This window comes from Ostrea edulis, chromosome 6, assembly GCF_947568905.1.
Source record: "Ostrea edulis chromosome 6, xbOstEdul1.1, whole genome shotgun sequence".
Lineage (NCBI taxonomy): Eukaryota > Metazoa > Mollusca > Bivalvia > Ostreida > Ostreidae > Ostrea > Ostrea edulis.
The window spans coordinates 17,628,337-17,635,898 of NC_079169.1; the positions used below are offsets into that span (position 1 = coordinate 17,628,337).

The 7,562-nt window shown below is 33.3% G+C and overlaps 1 long non-coding RNA gene across 1 annotated transcript; it reads left to right on the plus strand.

Moving 5' to 3' along the window:
* Nucleotides 1-496: 496 nt before the first annotated feature.
* Nucleotides 497-2,680, plus strand: LOC125646895 (uncharacterized). Its single transcript, XR_007359921.2, has 2 exons — nucleotides 497-1,007; nucleotides 1,830-2,680. It is a non-coding gene; the product is annotated as an uncharacterized LOC125646895 (long non-coding RNA).
* The last annotated feature ends 4,882 nt before the right edge of the window (nucleotides 2,681-7,562 follow it).

A 7,562-nucleotide genomic window follows, 5' to 3' on the forward strand; every position in this document is an offset into this window, starting at 1 on the left:
ATAACGTTTTATTTGCAAAGAGCATCTGCAAAATGTTCAAATAAGCTCACAGGATCAAGAATAACCCCGACATCTTGTCAACACTTAGCTTCAATAAGTAACTTGAGACGGGAAAGTAGCGCCCTGTGAACAGACACGCTTCTGTTTCTCAAAGTCTAACTTCTAAAAGGCGTTACTTTCACTCTTTACGCCATTTTTCAAGATGAGAGATGGATTGAAAATTTTTCGTGCCAAGTGATGACAAATTTGTTTGATTTTCATCACAGTAGGCGATAATATAGAAGAAAAAACTGTAACCAGAGAGGCAAAAACACAAATTTAAACTTTCCAAAGTTTATTGCCTTCATCAAACCAAGAGAAGGCTTTCGATGCAATCAGTCTTTATTTGAAAAATTTACGAGCATTTATACATTTATATAGCACATCGGTGTTTACATAATATCACTATCTCTCGTAAAAATTGCCTGCGGTCCAGTTCAGCGGGGTTCATATTATTGTAGCGTATATAAACCTCTTGCCCTGCGTTGGGGTTTTCATTGCTCATGATTTACACCATTTGACAACAACGTTTGAAGTCGAGTTAACTTTTTAAACCTTCTGTAAACTCGTCAAATAATCACTTCCACACTTCACCTTCTGGAAGAGACAACCGAGTTTTACCGCTGAAGAGAGACTTCCGCGTAGATTTCGCCGTAAATCGGATGAAATTATTGGCATATTCTGAGTGTTTAGAGTCAATAAGGTCCACGATCGGCTTTATCTACAGCTATCATTGAAAGAATCTTCTCCTACTGTCCGTTATCACAGGACTGACGATAACCGCGGTATGTCTGCCTCCTGCGGAGGTGTTTATACAACCCCTCGCAAACCGGTTATAAACGTACCCTGCATGTGATGTCCGGACCAGAATCTGTTAAGACTGCAACGAAGAAACCTATACCACGTCTCCAAGAAAATTATTAAAGGGATCTTTTAATTGCCTTCATCATTTTCATTACAATTATAAGGTAGGTTCATTGTTATTTCGTTTTAGAATTTGTGTCATTTTTTTTTATATATATAAATTTTGATTTGAAATAAATAATCTTTGTGTCATTTTTTTTTTTTTTAATAAATTTTGATTTGATTTGATTTGAAATAAATAATCTTGATTTTGTTTAATGCAATTAAAAAGTACACGCAGAAAATTGCTTAGTAAATCATACATTCGTAAAAATATAAACTTTAAAGGAGAACATAAATTTTCAATCTCGTAAATTTATTTTTCGGACAAAAATCAAAGCGATTTTTAAAAAATTATTTCTTTCAAATATTTATAAGTAAATTCTACTGATGAGTGGTACAGCTTTTTTGCAATTTGATTGAGAATAAATATAAGGCGAATATGAAGATCAGAAAAGTGGACGTATTTATAAAGGAAGAACACAATACTTCGCGATAAGCAAGGGGGGAAGTAATAAAGTGTTTTGTTTTGAAGACAGTCCTTTTTGAAAAGGGAAATGTAACTGTTTGAAGTGCTGGCGGTTTCCACACAAATTGTGGTATTGACAACAATCTAAGATACAATTTCAGTGTAATGACCGGAACCACTGAGCGATTTCCCCTCCCCTAATTAACTTATAAATACTAGAAAATCGTGTGAAATTCGTCTAATACACTTACTGTATAATTGCTCGTGGAGTGATGTAGGTAGGCAAATATCTGTATGACATATCTGGCATGATGGTTTCGATATTTAATTCAATAGCGAATTACGTATGCTTTCTGAAATGCTTATAATCTTAAGGTGAATAAACATATTAATTTGAATAAAAAATATTTATTTTCAGAATGGTTGAGTTCCTCTACTTCGTGTGCCTTCTCGGAGTGACGAGCAGACTATCCGCGTCACCACTCTCATTAACTGATGTTAAGGACGATGATATCGCCGTCCCGGCTGACGCGGAAGATGTGCATGTTCCCGGACAATTTCTTGTGAACTATGAAAACTTGTTGAATTCTGATGAGGACTTGAGTTATCCAATCCTGCCATTACCCGATAATCCGCCGGAATGGCTGATGACGCTGATTCACAACACCGTGGCTCACTCCTCTGATCTTTCAAACAGACAAAAGCGCGCGTATCAGGACTATTCAGACCCGCGCCTCCAGGCAATTTTACGCGCTTTTTACTCTACATATGGTGGATATGGCACCATGGGTCTTCGATATGGACGTTCAGTTAGATCTCTGCAAAGACGTGTTGGTCCTCTTCAACGTAGAATTTTACATAATTCGTTTTTGAAACAAATGAAAGCAAACACCCATTCTAGAGGTCGTTTTCACAGATCATTATACAGACGAGTCGATATCCAAAGACTTCTAAGACGGTTCTACTCCAGTGGAAAAAAATTCGGACGTTTCGGTCTGCAATACAGGTAGAGGAGGGAAAGTGTGCTATACCTTCAGTACAGGGTATCTGATTGACCTCATAGGCAGCATGCTTTGGATTGTGACTTCGCTAGCGTCATGGCGTCTTAGCAACTTTATGAAGTCGTCAATACAATTTCACATGAGTGGGTGATGAATCTCTGACTTGTAAATAATATATATTGTATTTATTTTAATTGTTTGTAAATATTGTAATAAGAAAAGTCTCAGGTAAATTTTACCTAAATTAAATCTATATGGTTCGAATCAATTATTGTGTTGGTCTCCATACCTGATTTATTTCCATAGTTTATATACATATAGATCGCTAATTAATTAAACATGTTCAATATAAATCTATGATGTCGATGCCCGATTTTGTAATATTGAAGTAGATACCAACTTCTACGACAATAACTCATTAGTTTTCAATTATCTACTTAGAATTAAAGTCTGCAATCTTCTTATGAAATTAAGATATGAGTTCCGGAAAAGTCAAAGCAATCAAATTATTTATTTTTTTATTAGAACGACTGTCGTTACAAAGCCGTATTGTGATAAAAACAAATGTTAAAATTCAGTTAAATGTGCAACAAACTTTATTCCGTATATCTCTACTTAGGCACGCAATGTTTGAACAAAATATTCATGCCGGGTTTTTTTTCATTGGACCTAATTTATATTTGCACGACATCCATCGATGTTATTTAAATCAAAATCGAGCGAAAGGAACAACGATTTAATGTATATAATTACAGGCGCGTGATTAATGAAGAATACAGGGTGTAACGATCAATGCAAATAAACTGTTTGTACAAGGAACTTTGCATGCTAGGAAAAGCTTAAGGCAAATATATTGCTTTACTAATTGCTGCACTTAACAGGATGGCATGCATTTAAGTGATAAAATATCATTCAAAAAAGCATTTAAGTGCTTATGTTTGTTCGCTTTCTATCGTGCGAGAGCTCTTCCGAAATACGAGGGAAGCAATATTACTCTTTAGCCAGAGTAGCAATATTTTATCCTGACGTCTTTGAGGTGTTCAAGTAGTGTACGTAATGATGTCATTACAGACATTAGTCGTATCAAATGGAGACACGGTAGTAAAACAGATCAAATAAAACTGCAGTGTTGCATATATCTGATACTAATTCTAATGGAATTATGGGTAACGCGGGTTTAATGGAATTATGGGTAACGACGGTTTACTGTGAATGATTTACTTTGTATCTATACGAAGGAAGCTCATTAACAGATCGCAGAGAAAGATTGAAGGGAAAAACTCGATTGAATGCAAAGATATCACAACCATATAAGGTTAAATGGGAGTTAGCAAATTGATGTGTATAAATCTACCATGATTATCATATAATGTTAAAATCACAAGGACTCTTTTTTTCCCCTCTATATTTTCAAAATCTTTGATTGGCCATGCATTTTGAAAGAAAGTGCATAAGACAATTTACTTTTGCACTTCAAAGTAAACTCTGTTTGCGGGCTATCCTCTTATACTGAGATAATAATGAAATCTGATCTACAATAATTAAAAGAAAAATGCCGACAGTTATTGAGATTATGATTAAATCCGATCTACAATAATCAAAAGAAAAATACCGACAGTTTGACTTTGTTTTTTAAAAATATCTTTGAATACATAACTGGGATTCAAGAGACTGGGAATTGCTGTGAACTTTCTTATCAATATACATTGTACAATGTATGCATGGTCCCCTGAACGTATTCTATAGTCATACTATGGTGATTAATTAGAATTAAGTAATAAGCATTCTTAATCATTCCAATTGTCACTCAGAAAGGCAGCATTGTTCTATATCTTATAAGATATATATTTTTATGGAAAAACAAAAATTCCACTACTGACAGCATCTAACAACTATAAGCTTTAATTAACAACTATAAACTTTAATTAACAACTATAAGCTTTAATTACCAGAAAAGTAAACAATCTGGTCTTTCTGTTTCTGAAAATATCAAGACTTTCTTTTTGGAAATTTTATGTATCCGTATTTCAAATACCGCATGCGCATTATTGATACTACGCAATGGGTGTGCAATATTGGTACAAAAACAGTAAATATCAAACTCAATTTTACAGACTGAAAAGGTCATCATATAATACTTTTTCAATCTCCTTCCATAAAATCGGAAAATGAGACACTACAATATGCATTTCAGATACGTGTAAAACATCAATTATTTCCAACTATGTTTCACGGGGAATCATTTAGAAATCAGAATAGTTTTGGTCTTTCGTTCAACATTTACAGCAGAGTGTTTTTCTTAATTCCGATATATAAATAAACATACAGTTTGCTTCTTATATCACAGTCACGCCCCAAAAACACCCAACAACATGTGTGATCTCTATGCCTTTTTCATTATTGTTATATGATCATCTTGGACCACAAGCATCTCGATTGATTAAGAGCTCTGGAGTTCCTGTTTAGCAAATTAAAACAGCACATTTGCCATTTCACCTCTAGCAGATTTTTGAATACCGGTATCATATATTCCTAAGATTTAGAATATGAGTGACCAAAACTCTAGTTTCCTATAAAAATTGACATTGCATGTGTTTTAAAATGAAGCATTTTGCGTAAGAATCTCGATGCAGCAATATACTTATCTTTAATTCCACAAAAATGACCTACTGTCCAGGGGTCCGTGTTTGCCCTTCTCTTAATTTTGTATCTTATACAGGATTTATGAGATTGATCGCTGATCGATACCATCACTTGTTCACCTAGATTCGGAACTACGACATTTAAAGGAAGATATTACCCTCCAATTTCTGGTAGTTTGAATTCGAAAATAATGACTATTTTTCACGCAGATTTTCTTCCAGAAGCACGCTTAGACACAATGTGTACAATGTTTACATATATATATATATATATGAAAATATACATATATGTAAGTATAGGTCAGGCAGTTCAAATATATTTGAATGTAGACATGGAGAAAGCGCTAGCAGTAAATGATTGTTTTTTATGGAATGTGTCATTCTAATTTTCATTACCTATTTACAACTGTACCGAATAAACTTTTAATATATATATATATATATAATTTACAAAGCTTTCCTCAACGATAATGTGTTTATAAGAATTAGAATTTTAAAGTAAAATGATGACTTAACTTTTCGTACCATGTATACACCCCACGTGACCGTACATTTCAATGACAAATGAACGTGACATTGCACTGAGTATGATGTCCCACTTGAACTAAAGATTTTAGTCGTATTTCTTTACTACAATATTGAGTTTGACGGGGTTTGTTTGTCTGTAACACACTTTTCTAAACCAATCGACCGCCGTAAAATGATTAAAATATGGCGTAAAACCGTAATCAATCAATAAATCAGCGCATAGAAACTATGTGTAATTTTGCGCTTTATAAATGAATAAAAAATAATAGTCTAAAGCAATGGACGTGATCAATGCAGACCACGACCTGCACTATAATGTGCGTTAATTACTCTCATGTGAACCACTTTCGATTTCCATCGATCACGATATGCGTTTTTAAAATTTATATCATCGTTTGCAACGTTTTTACTATTAAATGTCAATATCCCATTCCTTTTATTTGAATTATTAATAACTTAATCACAGCGTGTATACAGTGCTATGCGAATCTTCTATAGAATTTGTAAATATTTTATATATATATATACATATAATACATGTATGATTGTGTTTAATCAGTGTGTACACCAGAGTTTTTCTCACTTTAAATTGTGGTAGTTTTTGCATACTGTGCATATTTTTCTTTTCCTTGTAATGGTGTTTTATTTTCTGTTTGGAATATAGGTTCAGGCTAAAATTCAAATGTTTTTTTTGTTGTTGTTTTTTTTTTGTGTGTGTTTTTTTTTTTTTTTTGTGCTCCACTTTCTTAACATTTATACATAAGATTCCACAGGAAGGAAAATATTTCATTCTTGGACCAAAAAATAAAAGTAAATAGTATCAATATCAAATGCTTTAAAAATTGAAATTCAAGGTATCTTGTAAAAATATCCGAATTTTTTTTTTCTTTCTTCAGAGGCATAGTGAAACAAAACCAGTCTGTAATTTTTTGTGAGGATTTATTCTCCATCTTATGATTTTGCATTCTTTTTCTCTAATGCAAATCAAATCTTTTGTTGAAATGATAAATCATGTCTGCAACATTTTTTGATGAGAAACACGGATTATTTTATCAATATCTTTATCCATAATTGCAACCGGTAAGACTAAACGTTATCAGGCTTTTGTATATTTAGCCTCTGTTGAATTATCTGTACATTTTCAATAGAAAGGTCATATTTCCAAAGACCTTTCGCAACCTTGAGAAGTTGAATTATTATATACAAATTATCTGATATATACTAAAACCTTCATCTTAAAAAAAAAAAGTTGCAACGATGCACCAATAAATCATACACTTGTCAGTGGGTATCAGGTCTAAAGAAACTAGCAACTAATGGATTATAATTTTGAATATATTTACCCCTCAGTCTTCTTATTTTCTTTCAACATCTTTATGCTGATGTGCATTTTTAATATATTGGATCAGTGGATACTGTCTATCGAAGGGACTACGTTTAATTCGGTTTCTGGTAGGACATCTTCTCGTCTATTGGTGAACAGTGAGTACATAACGGTACTACACGTGATATATACCAATAGGTTACACACAGGCTTATCTTTGTTAGATTTACCTACAATCTACAATAGTACGAGACACCCTTTCATCCTATTTGAAAATTCATTCCATTTTGATGAAGTTTGAGCCACATCAGGCCATTGTTTGATGTGGTAAAGAACCTCATCTTTTCCCGCTCAGTAGGACTATCGCCGTGCAATCTAATAAAACTGATAATGGATATAATACAATAATCCTTCTTATCTATCTGCAAAAGCGAAAATCTGCTGTCTTACTCACATTTTATAACTTAAATCTTCATAATCTTTAACAGAAAATTGGTAAATTGAAAAAATCCTATCACCCCACGTAATTCTCTCATCTGTGAAATAGACTGAACCCAGTCTGTTGTGATATAACGGTTGATGAAATAAATAATGCATCTGGTCCTCGTAACGTTCCACACCCAAAATCAAAGGAAAACAATACTTTTCGTCTCGCA